We start from the raw sequence: 19,207 nt of genomic DNA on the forward strand, positions 1-19,207 counted from the left end.
GTCTAGGAGTCTAAACATGGGAATGCACTCATTGCAGGCAATCCTAACCCTGGAAGATGGCGACATGTCTGCACCCACAGAAACCTGGCCCACAGCCATGAGGAGTAACACATCCTTCCCTGATCACTCAACCTATACAACATCTTGACCCCAAAATGTGGGTGGCCAAGCCAAATGAGGTGGGGCATACATATATGTGAGACACACACACACACCTCCAGACTGGTCAAATAGTCTGACACATACAAGACCCTCCAAGTGCAGTCAACCCAACTACAGGCCAACGTATCTGACCCAGGGCTTCCCCCCGCATATTGTAACCCCTACAAATCTATCTGGAGTCTGCCTGTCACCCTGATCCTGCCTGACTTATATTATCCAACATTGGACTGGAAATCAAACCATGCTAAAACAGAAATACACAGAGATTCCACCATTGTAATATATCATCAAGGTGCTGGACCCTTTACACAGCTTCAGCAGTCAATTGGTTGCAGGCACACATCTCAACAGTCTAGATTGTGCAAGAATACCTAGACTTTGGCCCATAATATTGATTTGTGCATTATCCATTCTGTACTCCTCTGGTAAATCACTGTGATGCTCTGAGGAGGTATGTCATGAGGTACTGAAACAATACATTACAGTGTCACATGTCATACATGTCAGATGTCTGCTAAAACAAACCCTGTAACTCTAGCAACTCATACATTACTAAGAGAAATAGTCACAATAACCCTATGTATGACCCATTGTCTCCCCATTTTGATAGGCTATCTCCAGATATCCTACACCAACAGGTTGAGAGGTATGACCCTAGCACAGAAAAACACCAGACTGGAGTACAACAATCTCTGGAATGGAGTCCAATGTTGGTCATTATAAATTAGCATTAAACAGCAATGTTACAGGATTATTACAAGGTATTAAGTAGCAACACAATGTTACACAGTGTCAATAATCAGGAGTATAGCATAACTATTTCAAGGCATATAAAAAGAAATATGTCATTAAGATGAATATAGTTTTTGGGGAAAGTGGTTACAAAATCCCAGTTTTATCATAATGTAGTTGCATGAAGGCAAGACACTTACAATAGGATGTTTTTCTGAGATGATTTGCTTAACAGATTTTAGAAGACAGTAGAAAGAGTAGTCAAGGAAGATTAGAGAGAGTGAGTGAGAAGAGTGAGTTAAGGGCAGAAAGTAGATTAAGGTATAGAAGTAGGGGATGTTTAAGGAGGGAGTGTGCAGTGGCAGGACCAGTGACTTTTAAAGTGCTCTTTGGTGGCTATCTTAAATTGTTTAGGATGTGTAAAGGTCCTGATTTCTAGTGGGTGCCTATTCCAGGCAATAGTGGGGTGATAGCTGTACATGTTGTGTCCAAATTTAGACTTGGGTTTGCAGATTTGTAGTAGGTCTTGGTTATAGCTTCGGAGAGGTCTGGAGGGAGAATAGTGGGCGATGAGGGGGATAGTGCTGGGCAGTAGGAAGGCTGGTATAGGATAAAAAGGATGATTTGGAGCTGAGAGAGAAGAAGCTGGTGGGGTAATTCAAGCCAGTTTAGGTGTTTTAGAGAGAGACAGTGATGGGATTTGTAGGTTTATTGGGCAGCAAATCTAGTTACCTTGTTGTAGGTAGATTCGAGTTTGGTCAGGAGTGCTGAGTTAAGATTTGTGAGAATTTGAGAATTGTACATTAGACTGGGTAGAAGGTAGATAAGAGAGAGAGTAATCTTAGCTTCAGAGGTAAGGAATTTCTTGTTATGGCAAAGGAGCCCTAGATCTGAATGAATCTTTTTGATACAGTTATTAACAAGCAAATCAAATTTAAGCTGATCGTTGATGGTTACACCTAAGAGCTTAGTGCTGGATTCTACCTGAATGGGAGTGTTATTAAGGGACTGTATGGAGAAGGAGGGTTTAATATTGTTGAACTTTTTAGGTAGGAAGAGTAACAGCTTTGTTTTTTTAGGGTTAAAGATGAGCTGGTTGTTGAAGTGCCATATTTCAACTAAGTTAAAAGATGCCTGAGTAGCTGAGAAGAGCTTAGAGGGAGAGTTGGCTGTGGTGATGACTGTAGAGTCATCTGCATATTGCACTATAGATGAGTGAGGACAGGAGGTATAGAGCTGATTAGTAAAGACATTAAAAAGTAAAGGCCCTAGAATAGACCCTTGAGGTACACCCATTTTTACAGGGAGAGGAGGGGAGAGTGCAGAGTGCCATCTCATTGATTGAGATCTATCAGTGAGGTAGCTGGAGAACCATGCAACAGTATCCGAGAAGTTGATGTTATGTAGTTTTTGCAGCAGAAGAGTGTGAGAGACAGTGTAGAAAGCTTTTGAGAGATCCAGGAATAGGCAAGAAATACGTTTATGGTCATCCATGGCTATAGAGACAGTGTTGAGGAAGGATAATAGAGCTGTAGTGGTGCTATGTTTGGGTCTGAAGCCATGTTGAGTGTGTAAGCTGATTTATTATGCAATGTATTGTATAAAATCACACTGTATGATCTTTAAAAGTCAAATGTATACCAGATTCACACTGCATAATGTGCTTTGTAACTTAAAAATCTTTGAAAGTAATTTTTATTACACATAAGCAATTTTAGCCTTTTTTTAATTGTAATGCAGCCACTTTTATTCCTTTTTAGTCAGCCCAAGGATCCCTTCATAACTGTTTTAACTTAAATGGTCATCATTTCTTGCTAGACTTATGTTATTTTCTTTAACGTATGGCTCTGCACATGAGTTGTTATGGTGGGGTTACTCTGTAACTGCACAGTGTAACATCACATCAGAATACTTAAATATGCAGAGTAGGTCACAGCAGCTGTATAGACTTCCTTTAATTAAGTACTGCAACAGTACAATAGCACTTCCAAGCAGAAGCATGCACTCATGTGCCTAAGTGCCTACTGACAGCATCCCGTCTTTTGGAATATATGTAAAACCCTGTGTTGCACATAAGCTGGCTTTGCCAAGAACATTATGGATTACCATTTTAAGATCATCCTTTAATAAAGAGCAGCAAAAATTAACTTTAAATCTTCAGTGCTTTCTAGGCACTAAAATCCTTCTTTATGAAACACAAGCTGAACTGCTGAGTTACTTTTTTGAGTGTTATTTTATATGGGTATAATCGATTCTGTTTCTAACAGCTTTATTTTTTTACCAAACCTTTGCCTTTGTTTGGATGGTTGCACACAGGTATGCTCTTTAGTGTGGAGAAGGTTAAAAAGAGAAAGATTCCTGCCCAGTCTCATAATATATGTTTCTGATTAGTTTTGTTTTGAATCTAGCAAACAAGGCACTCTCTAAAAGGCTAAGGACTTCTTATCAGTACAGCAACAGGAAAATATGAACATATTTAACATAACTGCAACTATTATTGGATGCTCAGAAAAATTAGTATTTACTATTTCTAATTGTAATGCCTCTTCCTCCCGTCTCTCTCTCTCTCTCTCTCTCTCTCTCTCTCTCTCTCTCTCTCTCTCTCTCACACACACACACACACACACACTCCCCCCATTACTTCATATCTAGCTCTCTACGCACATAGTTGTGTATATATAAGATTGCAACTGTCTCTTGCCAAAAGAAAGGATTCAGAAGATTCTTTTATTTATAGACCTATCAAGCACAGCACCTCTCAGGTTAGAACAGTGTGAGGTTTAGATCAATCAATGCAGCTGAACTTTGACCTGAAAGACGCTCAGCCTGTGAACATTAACACATTCCATGCCCCTATTAACTCCTTGACTTCTCTGAGATATACTTTGCTGGTTCTTCTGAAATGAGTTGACTTTTGGTGATAAATGTTGCTTTCCAGATAATGAACTCATGCTTTTGAAATAGCTGTATTTCCAGTTGCATCTGGATTTGAAATGATTACTAAATGAGAAAAGAAAATGGCCTTTTATTTGACAATGCAACTGCCTAGTTATTTTCTTTACAGTCATAACGGATGCAGAATGCTGAATTATAGTAACAGCAGATAATATAACTAGTATATGTCAAAGCTGTTTATGGCTATCTGTTTAGCTTTTTATACATGTATGCAAGCATCAGAAGGTCTTTTGTATATTCACAAGTATTGAAAATTCATAGCAGCGTTGATACAAAAATAAGAACATGGTTTTAAAGATTCAAGCAAAACTGATAAAAAAAGTATTCTGAATTAATTTATCCTCCAGGACAGTGATCTGACAGTTATTCAGTTTACTCCTGTCAGCAGGAAACACAATATGTTTGTCATTGCTAAGCATCATTATATTACAAAGCATACATTAGAAGTAAAATGTGTATTCAAATACTCTCTGATTGATTAACTCAAACATTATTTCAGTTGACTTTGCTTTCCTATCCAATACTCATCTGTCATTTCCTTTCAAGGTAACTTAGGGTAGCTGGAAAATGCTTCAAACATCTGATAAGAATCAGTGACTGTGCCACTGATGTATATTTGTGTCACAGCCTACACAGATAGGGATACATTATCGAAGAACTTCTAAATGTAGTATATGGAAGGAGCTTTTTAAATTAAATAATCTCCAAGTTAACAGTCCTGTTATATTGTCTTGCCCATGGCATATGATGCATCACTTACTGTCTTCTAATGAAAGAAAAGACTTATAGCTGTGTTCCAGAACATTCTTCTCTGAGCGCAGCCTGTCATGTCATAGAGATTCTATGGCACTGGTGATTCTAAGAGAAAAGTTATTCAGTGAAACTGAGAATAAAGCAGTGCAGATGCAAATTTCTATGACTGTGGACCTGCCTGCACAAGATTCTGTAAACTTTTTCTTCAGATTTATAGCCTAAAGTATAAATTGGCATAATACTTTATAATGTCCTCTCAGATAAGTGGAATAATACTTTTTACAATAAATTTTATAGGGAATAGGGAATGTATGCATTCCCAACAGACATATGTGCAGCTCTGTCAACAAATGTGCCAGTATATGTGAACAATAAATACAGAAATGTCGACATATTTAACATGTGTAGCAAGAATGTGCATACAGAATTACAATTGACAGTAAAGTAGAAAGATTGACAGATAGCCAGAGACAGAAAAAACAACATTAACACATGCACAGAGATCTCTGTGCAGGTATAGAGCAGATATATGTAAGCATACATATTTGTTTTCCACTGTCTCTCAATATGTATATCTAGTGTATCTATATATATATATATATTGTTTATAATGGAATATACCCAAGGCTGACTGGTAAAACGCTGATATCAAAACATCGAAAATACTGATACTGACATACCAATACACATGTGCTGAGAAATAGCCTTAGTGAATGCAAAATTTAAAACCTAAAAAACAAATAAAAACACATTTTTTGCAAGGAGGGCAAACCCTCCCTGCACCAGTTATGTAGGTGGCTTTGCCCAGCACTCCCTATGCTAATTATATATACACTAACACCAGGATAACACAAACACAGGATAAGGACATATTCCCCAACTCTGTAATTGTGAGATCTGGCAAACCTCTTGGTCAGTTGGTTAGCTGTCATATTCAGCTGTTGACCACACACACACACACACACACACACACACACACACACACACACACACACACACACACACACATGCACACATACTTGTAAACATGTGTATTTGTCTTTATATCAGTATCTATCTTTCTCTCTCTCTCTGTATATATATATATATATATATATATATATATATATATATATGTATATATATGTGTGTGTATGTATGTGTGTGTGTGTGTGTGTGTGTGTGTATATATATATATATATATAACAATGAGAGAGAGGGAAAGAGAGAAAGAGAGATCTATAAACACATGCTCACATATGTGGTTGCAGTAAACTCTCCTGGGGATTCAATAAACTCAGTGTAGGCTTAGTATGAAGCCTATATGAAGTTTACATGTTAACGTGATGAGCAGCAGCACTAATTGCCTATGCATACCACACATCTTGCTTACACAGATACAAGCCCAGTTTCATGGCCTGCAACACTGTAACTGTGTAAAACAGCATGAACATCTTCAGACATACAGATATGTTTACCTACGGATAGCCTTATTCTGTGGGATTGTGCTTACAGCCACAATAACTACCAGGGTTTAATTTCATGCAATGAATAAAGTTCTAACACATTATAGGAAAGTGTAGGCAGTGCAGATTACAGTACAGACATGTTTATGCATACTGAAATAAAGGTTTGGTGGCGATCATTCAGGGTACATAAACTGCATTACAAATGCATTATTTTTGTAAAATGTATAGATTGAAAAGGGCTACTCACATGATTGTTAGGAATAAGAAATGGGAAGAGGATAAGTGAAACATAATAATGTACACCTGATACGGGGATGTCAGTGTACATACCCCACAAATACAAGACAGTTGTAGCATGAGCATTAATTACATATGTACATAATACAGTACGTACTGCTGTTTACTTTTCCTGTGTGGGTGTACTCATATCATCACACAGTTAGTGTACATTATACATTACGTATCAGTGGAGATGATTACTTGTGATATATGCACCCTGACATGATCACTGGAGAGGATATTTATCAACGGCGGTATATACAATAGTATGTATCTGCATATTCTGAAGATGAGCAAAATGAGTTGCTGGAATATATACATAATCTCAGCATAGGTCTCAACTAAAAAGGACACAGGGCAACAAGCTCTTGGACAACAGTAGACAGAAGGACACACAATCATGAATAATACCATAATAATATCACCATTAATCTGTGCCATTGACATAAACATACGTGATTGTGAGTTATTATACATGTTCTGCATGAACACACATGTATAAACATAATGATTATTCAGCGATCTGTAAGGGTAATCAAGCACTCCTTCCTCAAAAATTCCCACTTTTTGGAGGTATTAAGAGGGGCAGTGTTACACCTGCAGTTTACATTACAAGCAATCCTGGCTAGTTGAGAGGTTTGCATGACATATATTTGCCAAAATCCACACATGCAAGAATATAAGGAACTGAAAGTTCAACTGCTGAATTCTACACTATGGCACTGTCTGCACACATCTACATCTGCATGAATCGTGCATCCCAAATAGAACCAAAATGCCCAGGATGCAAAAACTCCTTACTAGCCTCAGTAAGAAACTGATGATGCTATAATCCTCCAAAGCCAAAGCTAGTTAAAAATAAAAAGCCAAAAAATTCCAAAGACAAAACAAAGCATTCTATATAATTATGTCAAATCTCTAATGGCAATGCCTGGATTCTGCTCTGCTAAAAAACAGAATGAAATATACTGATCGAAAGGATATTGGATATATCTGGTATCCAGATTCATCCAACTCACCCCAACTCCACCCCCACCCTAAATGGCAATGGCGAAGATCAATACCGAAGATTAAGCCATTAATAATAACACCAAACACCTTTATAACTCATGCCATCAATGTTGTCAATGAGCTATGTATTTACTGGGAGCATCACAGGAGCACGTATCACACACGCATCTTGTATAACACTTTGAAGTGAGTCCTGCACTGTCAACTCCCTAACGGTTATTCATTGCAAAGAATATTAAGTTATGGCTGATATGATATGTAGCAGCTCACTGTGGCAAAGGTGATACACCTGAGTGCATTATTCCTGGAAGATGTGTGCCAATTACTGGTGCAATGAGCAATGTGAACAATGGGACTATAATGTCCTTTGATTTTGATGTCCTGTGCTACACACAAGGGATTTGTCACCACTGTGGCCACATACTGGTGGAAGTTCCACTGTCTACCTGAGTACCTAGGCCACATATCACTTGGACTGCTCATAGCGGTGTGCTTTCTATATTATAATTCGCTTGTGTATTTGCTTTCATACCATTTATTTATTTATTTATTTTATTTGTCTTTTGTTAAACAGGTTAGTCCAACTGGGCTGGTGGGCCATTTTCAGTGGAGACCCAAGGAGAAAAGTTCCACACAAACAAAAAATAGCAATAACAGAGTTATATTACAAGTAATTTGAATATGAATACATAACTAAATACATTCATGCCATACATGGATATGTATACATCACTGCATATATTTATGCCCTAATGAAAATTGAGAAAAGGGTATAATTCAGCAAAAAGAATAGCGAAAAAATACAAAAGGTAGCAACATGAAGTATACATGTAGGGCATCAGAAAAAGAATAGCCCCAGAAACATCTTTACTGAGTAAACCAAGTTGGTAGAGAAGGAGAAGTATAGAAAGTAGATGGATAGGGGAGGAAATTTTAGGTGAGTCAAAAGAGTGAGAGAAAGCAGTTGTGACAAGAGAGAAGGGGGTGGGAAGTATAGTAGCTAAGGAAGAGAAGAGGTGATATTTTAGTATAGAGTTTCTCAGCAGCATAGCTAAGATACCACATAACTAGTTGTTATGAAGTTATATTAAAGCAACGAGAGAATTGTTATAGTTGAACGGTTAGGGGAGTATATGTTAGGTAGGGTGGTGGCAAGTGCAGGAGGGAGAGTTAGTAAGGTCGTTTTTCTATTCTCTTTTGAAATGGATTGATAATTGAATAGAACATATATTAGTTGGGAGTTTGCTTCAAGTTTGAGATATGGAGCATTTATAAAGTAATCTACCTATAGTTTTGTTAGGCCTGCAGTTGTCAAGTAGCAGTTGGTCAGTGCTACAGAGAGATCATGAAGGCTTGTATAGGGATAGGAAGGTGGATAGGGAGGAACAGTCTGCAGGTTTGTAAAGTAGAGAATGTGTCATCAATAGCTGAGAAAGTTGGAGTAGTTGAGGGAATTCAAGCCAATGTAGTTGTTTACGGGCCAGGTAGTGATGGAATTTGTAAGGGAAGTTACAGGCAAATCTGGCTATCTGGTTGTAAGTTTGTTCAAGTTTGGTTAAAAGAGTGGCCTGGAGGTGGGTAAATATAGGGAAGCATAGAGTAGGCAGGGGAGGAGGTAGGCTTGAGGAAGCCAGGAGGTGATGGATAAGAATTTTTTGTTCCTTGTACAGTAAAGTGAGTTTTTGATTGGTCTTTTGGATGGATTGTTGGATCTGATGGTCAAATTTGAGTTGCTCGTCAATTGTGATTCCTAGAAGTTTGGTATGAGAGGGAGTATGAATGATGGTGTTGTCTAGGAAAGAGAGACCGAAGGAAGTTTTAAGGTTGGACATATATTTTGGAAGCTAAAGCAGATGGTTAGTTTTTTTTAGGGTTAGGGATGAGTTGGTTATTAATTAAACAGTGTCTAATGGCATTAAAAGACACCTGGATGAGGGATTGAAGGTCAGTAGGGTTATCAGAGAGGGTAATAAGAGTAGAATCATCAGTGCACTGGATCAGAGAAGAGGTACAGCAGGCTGAGCAGAGATTGTTACTAAAGATATTAAAGAGAAGGGGGCCTAAAATGGATCCTTGGGGGACACCAGTTTAGATAGGTAAGGAGGATGAGCAGGAGGTCTGCCATCTAACAGACTGTAGTCTTTTGAGATAACTAGAGAACCAGAGAGTAGTGGATGCGGAGATGTTAAGTTCAGTTAGTTTCATAAAGAGCTTAGGGTGGGAGACAGTGTTGAATGCTTTGGAGAGGTCAAGAAATTAACATGACACCCGTTTGTTGTTATCTCTTGCCTCTGTTATAGACTGGGGAAGGATAGAAGGACTTTGGACATGCTGTGATGGGGTCTAAATCCATGCTGAGAGGGGATGAGGAGGTTTTCCTGGAGCAGATATTTAAGAAGTTGTCTATGAATGCATTTCCCTAGAATTTCTGAGAGAGGGCAGAGGGAGGCTATAGGTCAGAAACTGGAAGGGTCAGTGGAGTTGCCTCCTTTGTGAAGAATTATATAAAAGGATTTCCAGATTTCAGGTACTGAGGATTCTTTGATAGAATGGATGATAAGGACTGGTATACGTTATAGAACTGGCCGCAAGTTTGAGAAATTGGGGGGTAGTTTGTCAAAGGAGGGAGTCCATGGTTTAAGTTTCTGCAAAAGTGATTTTATATACTCAGAAGAAACAAGTTTCTGGGAGAAGGTTGAGTGGATCAGGTGGGAGAGAGGGTGGTGGATTGTGACTGGTTATTGTTGGGGGAGGGGGTAAGTTTGCTGATAGAGACTGTGAAGTAATTGTTTAGTGCAGTGGTGTTTAAAAAGGTGTTTTATTGGGGAAGGGGTTGGGGGTAGAAGGTTTTCCTGGATGGAGAATATAGCTCATGGTGTACCAAAATGTTTTTGAGTTTGAAATGTGGGTAGATTGAGCTTTTTGATAGAAGCGTTTCTTATCACAGATAATAAGTCTTTTAGTAAGGTTTCTTAGTTCTTTGAATTTAAGGACGAGAGAAGAAGATTTTAACTTTGCCCATTGTTCCAGGTAGTGTCCTCAAGTTTCATTGTAGAAAGGGTATCTTTAGAGAGCCACGGTGTGGGATTCAATTTGATCCTAATTTTCCTGATGAGTGCTATGGCATTTAAAGAAAATATTGTTAAACTCAACAACAGCATCATCTAGAGGAAGGTTATGCAGTTGAGACCAATTGACAAGACAGAGTTGGTGGTAAAAAGTTTTTGCATTGAAGTTACACAGGTTGCGGCCATCTCTATAAAGGTGGGTTTTTGAGGTTTGAGAAGGTAATCCTAGTATTGACATAGGGAGGTGATCAAGTGATCACTTAAGGAGTCTGATAAAGTGGTGGGATTATGGTGCTGATCTGGGTTGGAAGTTAAGATCCAATCAAGAATGGAGCTGGAGTTTTTATTGATGGAGTGGGAGTAGAAATTAGTTGACTGAACCCAAAAAGTAACACTGAGGCTAGAAGAGTGGAGGGAGAGCTTATTCCAATCAATATTGATGTCACCTAGTAAGACTTTCTCACATGATAGATGTTGGGAAATCCAACAATGTAATCATGATTTTTGTTCATGTACCATGTCTACACATCTCTATCAATAATCCTTTGTGTGTGTTAATACTTTCTGCGCCTGACTGACTACTTTGAGGCAGTCACTAAAGCTGTAGATGAGGGTAAGGTGGTTCACACAGCCTATCTTGACCTCGCCAAGGCTTTCAACACCATCCCCCATTCTGGAATTATAGCTAAACTCACTAAACTAGGTATAAATCCCTATGTCACAAGATGGGTTGCCAACTGGCTCACTGACAGAACCCACACTGTAAAAGTTGCAGACTCCAAATCTGACCTCAAATCAGTGACAAGTGGAGTACCACAGGGTTTCATCCTGGGACCTCTCCTGTTTGGTATTTATTTCTCTAAAGTACAGGCTAACACAGAAGGCCTCTGGCTAATGAAGTTCGCAGATGACTACAAACTAGGAACCATAGACAAGTCCCCAAATTATATGGACATCCTACAGAAAGGCCTCGCTGAGTCAGATGCCTGGTGTCAGAGCCATAGCCTCAAGTTCAATGCCAATAAGTGCAGTGTCATCCCCTTTGGTAAAAACTCTGTACCCATGAACTACCACATAGGCAGCAGTCTACTTAATACCGAATGTGTGATAAGAGATCTTGGGACCCAGGTAGACAGTAGTCTCTCCTTTGATAGTCACATCACCACAGTAGTCAGGAAGTCCTTCTACGTGGCACACTTCATCATAAAAGGGTTCTCATCCAGGAAAAAAAGGTCATTGTTCCCCTCTAGACGACACTCATTAGACCCATTATAGAGTACAAGGCCCCTTTTGAAATGTACCTCACAAGACATCTGCAGCAGCTGGAAAGGCCACAGAAGTACCTCATGAAGAGGATTACTGGCCTCAAACAAATGCTCTACACTGACCACCTCAAAAAACTCCAGCTTTACTCCGTATCATATCGTCTACTCTGAGGTGATCTCTGCCTAACATATAAAGATATGTCAAACCCAGAGCTGTTGGACATGCTACACCTAAAGAAATCCCAATCCCTCTGAGCTACATGCTCTATGGACCTAAACCTTGTCACCACAATAAACAGGACATGCTAGAGGGCTAGATTCCTGTCCCAGAAACTTCCCATTCTCTGGAACAGGCTACCCATCTAAGGCAAGCAAAGTTCTTCATTAGCACTCTTCAAGAAAAATCTTGATGAGTGGATGGGAAATAGGAAATACACCACGGGGGTCACTTCTGTATGTCTGCTGGACAGTGGCACAGGAAAATAACTTTCTTGGGTGGCATAAGCCTGGAAACCTTATTGGCTAGGCTTACTTAGGCCCTTAGGCTGATAGCCTAGTACCTACATATGAACCTATGAACCTATTATACCAATACCATTCTTGGATTCAATGATTGCCCACAATTTGTCCTCAAATCTGGATAGACAAAGGAAATGAAAGTTTGTTTTGACTTCCGAGACTTTAATACTGAATACAAAAGGGCCTAGTACAGCATTCTTAGGTACGGACCTAGTCCCTGGAATTTAGCTATAGATGACTTTCCACACTTTGACATTATGTGCCCTGTATGAGATCCAATTGTTTACCCATTTGGTGACATTGGTGTTTATGCCCACTTAAGAGAGTTTCTCCATAATACCCGAGTGTGGATTTTTGTCAAATGTCTTGGCCAGGTCAAGTTACACAGGATGATAGTATTTTCCTCATGCATACCCTTGGCGACCTTCTTGAAGACATCAAACAGATCTAACAGACATGATGTAGCCTAAATAAATCAAACATGGGTTTGCTACACAGTCAGGAGATTATCCATCTCCTTTTTGATAAGGTCCATGATGAATCATTGGTCTGTCTCACAGATGAGGAGATTGAAGATTATGGGTCTATAACTCCATGCATCAGGTGATGGTCCCCTTTGTTGAAATGCATGACTGTTGCTGTATACCCTTTTGCAAGAACACAGGCTATGTGGAGGCTGTGTTTAAGTAGGGATCCAACTGTGTTTGCTAAGTCAGGTTTTAAGTCATGCTATAGACATCTTGGGATGTTTCCAGGGACCATTGATTCTGTGTTTTTAGCCTTAGAGAGTGCTCAGATGAGCTGCTGTTCTGAGAAGATAAACTGAGTAATGTTTGCATGTATACTTTGGCTGATGGCCAGTGGTGACAGGAGATTGAAGTGTGAGTCAAACTGCCAGCTAACAGATTGTCTATTTTCTCCAGTTGAGTATGGCTGGTGGCATCCATAAACAGTTCTGAGCTTAGTTGTGTATTTCCCTTAACATTTCACACTTATTTAAATAAATGATTTGTGACAACACCTCCAAATACAACCTTGGTTGTGCATCACATGACATACAGTGGTACTGTTCATACAGGCATACACCTGTACTAATGTCATGTAATTACATCAATTGCGCAACATGTGATTATATATTTTTCATGGGAAAGCTGCATTTGAGCGGCCTGATGCTATATAAGGACACATTAGAAAATGAGTTGGTTGTGGCTCATGCAAAAGATTTACTGGCACAAATGCTGATAGTCACACAATGGTGCTTCTGACCACCTCAATAATCCTTATGAACAGCAACACAATTGTGCATACAATGAATTCCACAAGGTAGCAATTAAATCAAAATGTAATTTTTTTGTGTATATCACAGCATGACAACATGTGGATGAAACATGTTTTATGTGCCCATGTGATCAGTATGATATTATATCAATGTATGTCACAGAGCATTTAATGATGGTAGGTATACGCATGCACACCTGTGCCATACTGCATATGTCAAGGTGATGGTTGAAAGAACTGCGAAGAATGTTTATTTGATCCACTAAAAAAAATGCATGCCTTAACAAGCCAACACTATACATAGTATCATCCCATGTCAACAGTTTTCAGGAAGCATATTATTACAGCTATTTTAGAAGGAACATATAATGAAAGTGCAGCATTGGCCATCAATACATTACCTCACATCACAGTTTGTAATACCCTCTTGTAGGTGTACCGTACATACACACCTCAACATAGCACATGTCGATGACAGTAACATTGACATGTGAAATGTTCATAGGGTCATATGTCATTACTAAGCCAATGGCCAACATCAGATAAAATCCCAAACTCACTATGTATATATATATCTATATATATATATATATATATATATATATATATATATATATATCTATATATATATATATATATATATATATATATATATATATATGGGTCCACTTCAGATGATCAAACTTTCAAATGTTCGACTTTCATATGGCCAAGATTATATGATCAAACTTTTGAAAGTTCGAACATCTAATAAAAAAGTAAAAAAAAAAAAAAAAGAAAAAAAATTACCTGAACAGTTTTAGCAGGGGGGGCAAGCCCCCTGCACCTCCCACACCCCCTGCTATTTATGTATACTAACTCCGGGATTGCACTACAGTACAGAAAAGGGAAATCTTCCCATTCCCTGCTGTATGGAGATTTCCGTTAGGAACATTCAAACTTTCAAAAGTTCAGTCATATGGTCTTGGCCATATGAAAGTCAAACATTTGAACATTCGATCATATGAAGGGGCCCATATATATATATATATATATATATATATATATATACATACACACACATATATATATATATATATATATATATATATATATATATATATATATATATATATATATATATATATATATATATATATATATATATATATATAGTGAGTTTGGGATTTTATCTGATGTTGGCCATTAGCTTAGTATTTACATATGACCCTATACAGTGGTCTGTAGATGGCTTGCAAAGACTCATGGAAGGATATGTGTATATATCTTTGACAAGAGGACATCCTTCACTCCTCTGCAAGAAAGATGTCAAGTTGACAGAAGGAAAAACGGATGCTGGATGTGTTAGAGTGTGCTGAACAATAATTATAATAAAATCTGCTGTAAATATGCTGAAAAATAAAAACATTAAATAAAAAGTTTGCTTGAATGTATGTATAGAGTTTAGTAATGGAATGGGCATCCATACTATATATGTGTTTTGAAGAAAGAACATATATTAATAGACATACTTCCTCACAGTGTCAGCAAAAAGTCTAAAAAGCAATTCTGGAAAGCAAATATTACATGCTTTTCTCATGTCAGCAGAACAGTTGAATGGACATGTTTTTACAAAATCAGCAGTACATGTTTTTTTACAAGATGTTTCCTAAAAAACATGTTTTTTCACTATATCAGCAAAAAACGTTGACATACTTTCTTACAGATTAATGGCCACGATCAGCAAAAAAAAAAAAAAAAAAAAAACAATTTGTGCATGCTTTCCCACAAGACATTTCCTTAAAAAAACAAGTCTGGAAAGTAAAGCATCAGCAGAACAGATGTTTCCATACAAAGTCCAAAAAAAGATGCCAAGAAGAAAAACAGGATCTAAAGTACATGAGAAGAACAGGATACATAGACTGTAAAAATAAAGCTAATTTTAGAGGTATTTGTAGAAACACACTTGTTCAGTGGTATTATGTAGGAGAATAATCATTAATACTGATCATGAAGTAAATCTTAAACATTTAAGCTAAAGCTGTCACAGTAGTACGTCATTTGTTATAGGAATAAGTTATTTATTAATAAGTGTGCTTACAGTAAAATAGTATTGTGCTGCAGAGTATTTTTCTTCATCAGTGTGTAGTTTGCAAGGCTTGGGCCTCAAACAGACTGCAGATGCAGTCATGCAAAACTTGATGTTATAACCAGACTCTGATTCAGCAGTAAACAGCCTACAAGACTTTGTGACTTAAGAAGACTTTGGGTCCAGTACAGAAAGTACAGCATGCAGCACCTTCATAATTAATTTTTCAGTGGTGAGTCTAGCCTGCATTCAAACACAGGGGGAGTGATACCTGCATATGGTCACCCCAATAAAGATGCAGTAACTAGTATTTGTGTATATGAGTAAGTCCTAAATAGGAGCACTCAAGCTTTATATAGCTTGCAGCAGTACAGTTTTCAGACATCTGAATCCAGAGAGACTTCTGTGCAGGAAGGTCACAGTGCCATAACTTCTCCAAGACAGGTGAAGAACAAGGTTTCGAAACCACCAACTGCCAGCTTCGTTTCACCAGCTTCTTGAGTGATTGGGGAAAAGTTTTTCAACCATCTGCAACAACAGGCTGATCACCTGTACTCTTGCTAAGTAGTAAGACTTTTTGTGTCACTTTTCTGTATCACATATAAGTATGGATGCCATTAGGGACTATAGCAGGAAATGTAAACCAAGCTTTACTCTTAATGTCTCAGAACAACCAGGCACAATATGGGAAAAAAATGCAATGTTGGTATACACAGCAGATTAGTAAATGTAAATCCTTATTAGGGCAAGTTGATGTTCAGGCATTATGTAAGTGGGTTGTAATATTTGTTTGGTATCTGAAACAATAAAATGAGGCATGTCATAGTAAATGTTTATTGTGTGAATCATCTGAAACTGCTTTCTGTGTGCAATTCTATAAAAATGCAGTGCAGGCCATTGCTCAAAGGTTAGACTGTAAAGACAAACCTGTTAATGGTGACAAACCAACAAAAGGTAAAATTCTTACATTATATTCAGATATTAAACATTTGTGTTCTGTTACTGCATTGATATCAGAGTTAGAACAGCAGTCAACTCTATTACTGACAGAATCCTCTGTAGATCTTGTTACACCCTTTAATAATTATGCACAGCAGTGGAATGAAGCCACTGCTGGTGACCCAGAGGACAGGGGCATGGTTCTTAATCACTTAACAGAAGAATTTAACAAATTCTTAAGAGACAAACAAGGTGAGATCAAAATGTTCAGAAATGATATACAAGAACTCTGTCAAAAGTGCATATGTCCTCAGCTCGAACAGGGCAAACACCACCTGTACACTGTTCAGTACACGATAAGAAGAAGGAATTCCACCACCAAAAACAGGTTTATTAACACAAAATACACTCTCCAATCAGTTTCTTTTTCCTTTGAATATTATAAAACATTTCACTTATTCTCGATATTTTGGACCACCTGTTGTTTATTTGAAAAGTGCATAAGGTCTCTAAAGTCAACAGAAGACTCTAATAAAAGGTATCATGCATCCTGTAAAGATTTACAAAAATAGATTGTAAACCTTAAAAGATGTTTACAAGATAAGGAAGAATAATTAACTGAACTAACAGAAACTAATTTACAGGACATCAGTCTAATAGCCAAACATAAGGAAGAATTGCAAAATACAAAACCAGTACAGGTTTCAGAACAGAGAAACACTGCAGATTTATATACCCACAGTTTAGATTATTACAAAGTTTACCACAGTGGAATGATAAAAAAGGCATATTTTACAATATGCTTGCATTTGAAGAATGGGTAACATACACATCAGGATCTGGTATATGGACAGATGCATTACTTAGATGTTTCTGGATTTTTATTCCCAAATGTTTTAAAACTTTCATTCAGTTAAAATAAGATGCTTATCAGTTAAACAGTAAAGTAGGACTTATGACAGCCATTCTTATGGCATATACACAAGGGCAGCCTCTCACAACTAAGCTGTTAGATAATTTCAAAATTACCATCTCAAATAAACTAATGGAACAAGCAGACCACTTTAGACTTCCATTTCAGATAACATGTCAAAGGTCAGATAGGGACATGCAAAAAACAGAAATACAAAAACAGTTAATACATTGTTTTTTAGAGCAAGTAAAAGGGGTCCCAGGGAATATTAAATGCATTTATAAAGAAAACGCATATATCCTCACTGATCTGGTATAAAAATTAATGAGGGAATGGGCTACGGCCGATGATGGGACATTATACTTACTCCATATCTTTGCTTTAGGAGAGAGTAGTGAACCATTTGAATTGATTAGTGAGGTAAAATATGGGGAAGGCAACAGTAGTGTGAACAAACACCAGCAGGTAGAGCTGCAGGTGCACCACCAGTTCCTTTTCCTGTGTCTGTAGCACCAGGATCAGGCATGTGTAATGAACAAAAGGCACAAACATGATTTTCTGTAAAACGTAGGACATGGTAAGCAAAAGTGTGATCCTTACAAAGCTTGGTGTAAAAAAAAGGAAGAACAGAGTGTGTTTCCAAAAATAAAAAGATTTGCAAGGAAAGTCAGAAAAAACAGGTCTATGTATAAAAACCTTACAATATTGGTAAAGACAGCCATCAATACACAGGAAAAAGGAATGTATGTCCTGTAGACTTTCCAGCAGCCTCACCTGTAAATCCAAAACATTTGGTACACCAGGCAGAAGGGATGTCTAGGCAACAATTATGAAATGAGATTGAAAAACCTAAATATGTAGATCACTCAGACACAGAGGAAGATGACAAGCAAGAACAAGAAGTGAGTCATATTGCAATTGACAATAAAGGGGAGGATGAGTGGATCTCTTTACAATAGGGGTGTGCCACCCTGCTCTGGTATCTTTCCTGACTACTTTTAAAAATGGTTGAGGTGGATGACCACTGATTGATATCTGAATAGAGGCATTACTATGGAAAAAATGTCTTATTAGGCTCAGGAGCAGCAGTATGCATCACAGACAGTTACCTGTGAATCTTATAAAAAAGTTTGCATTTCAGCATTTAATGGCACAGGATGCTATGCAGTGAGTAGCCAAGATGTGGACATAAAATTTAGCCAAGAAGGACAAACATGGAAGGGTGCATTTTTAATGCATCCATCCTGCTCAGCTACCATTATTGGTATGGACATTCTATGACCTTGTGGCATAGTAATTGACTTGCCTAACAGTATTCTGTGGATATGAGATAGGAAATAAAGAGAGAGAAAGAAAAGTGCAGGTTGCTGTGCAATCTCTCTACCTGAAAAACCTGACAAGCATACAGGGTATGTGAATACAGACAGTAAGGATGTGTGGCAGCATTTACAGCAGCAATTTCCAAACCTGTGGTCCAAGGGTCCCAGTAATTGTGGAAAACTAGAAATGCCAATGGTGTGGGTAGTGATCAGGATTATATACCACCATTTCAAAAACAATATCCCATTCCTAGGGAGGTAGAAGAACATATGGAAAAATGTATTGCAGAATGGGGAAAGGAAGGAATTATACAAAAAGGCAAAAGTCCAACAAATTCACCAATCTGGTCATTTAAGAAAAAAAGATGGTATTTATTGTCTTGTTATTGATTTATGGAAGGTTAATCACTACACAACTCCGAGAGCACATTTGACTCCAGGAGTTCCAGAATTGGCTGCACATATTAAGCCACAAAGTAAGTGGTTTACAGTAATAGA

This window comes from Protopterus annectens, chromosome 4.part1 (assembly GCF_019279795.1).
Source record: "Protopterus annectens isolate FY-2018-M chromosome 4.part1, PAN1.0, whole genome shotgun sequence".
Lineage (NCBI taxonomy): Eukaryota > Metazoa > Chordata > Ceratodontiformes > Protopteridae > Protopterus > Protopterus annectens.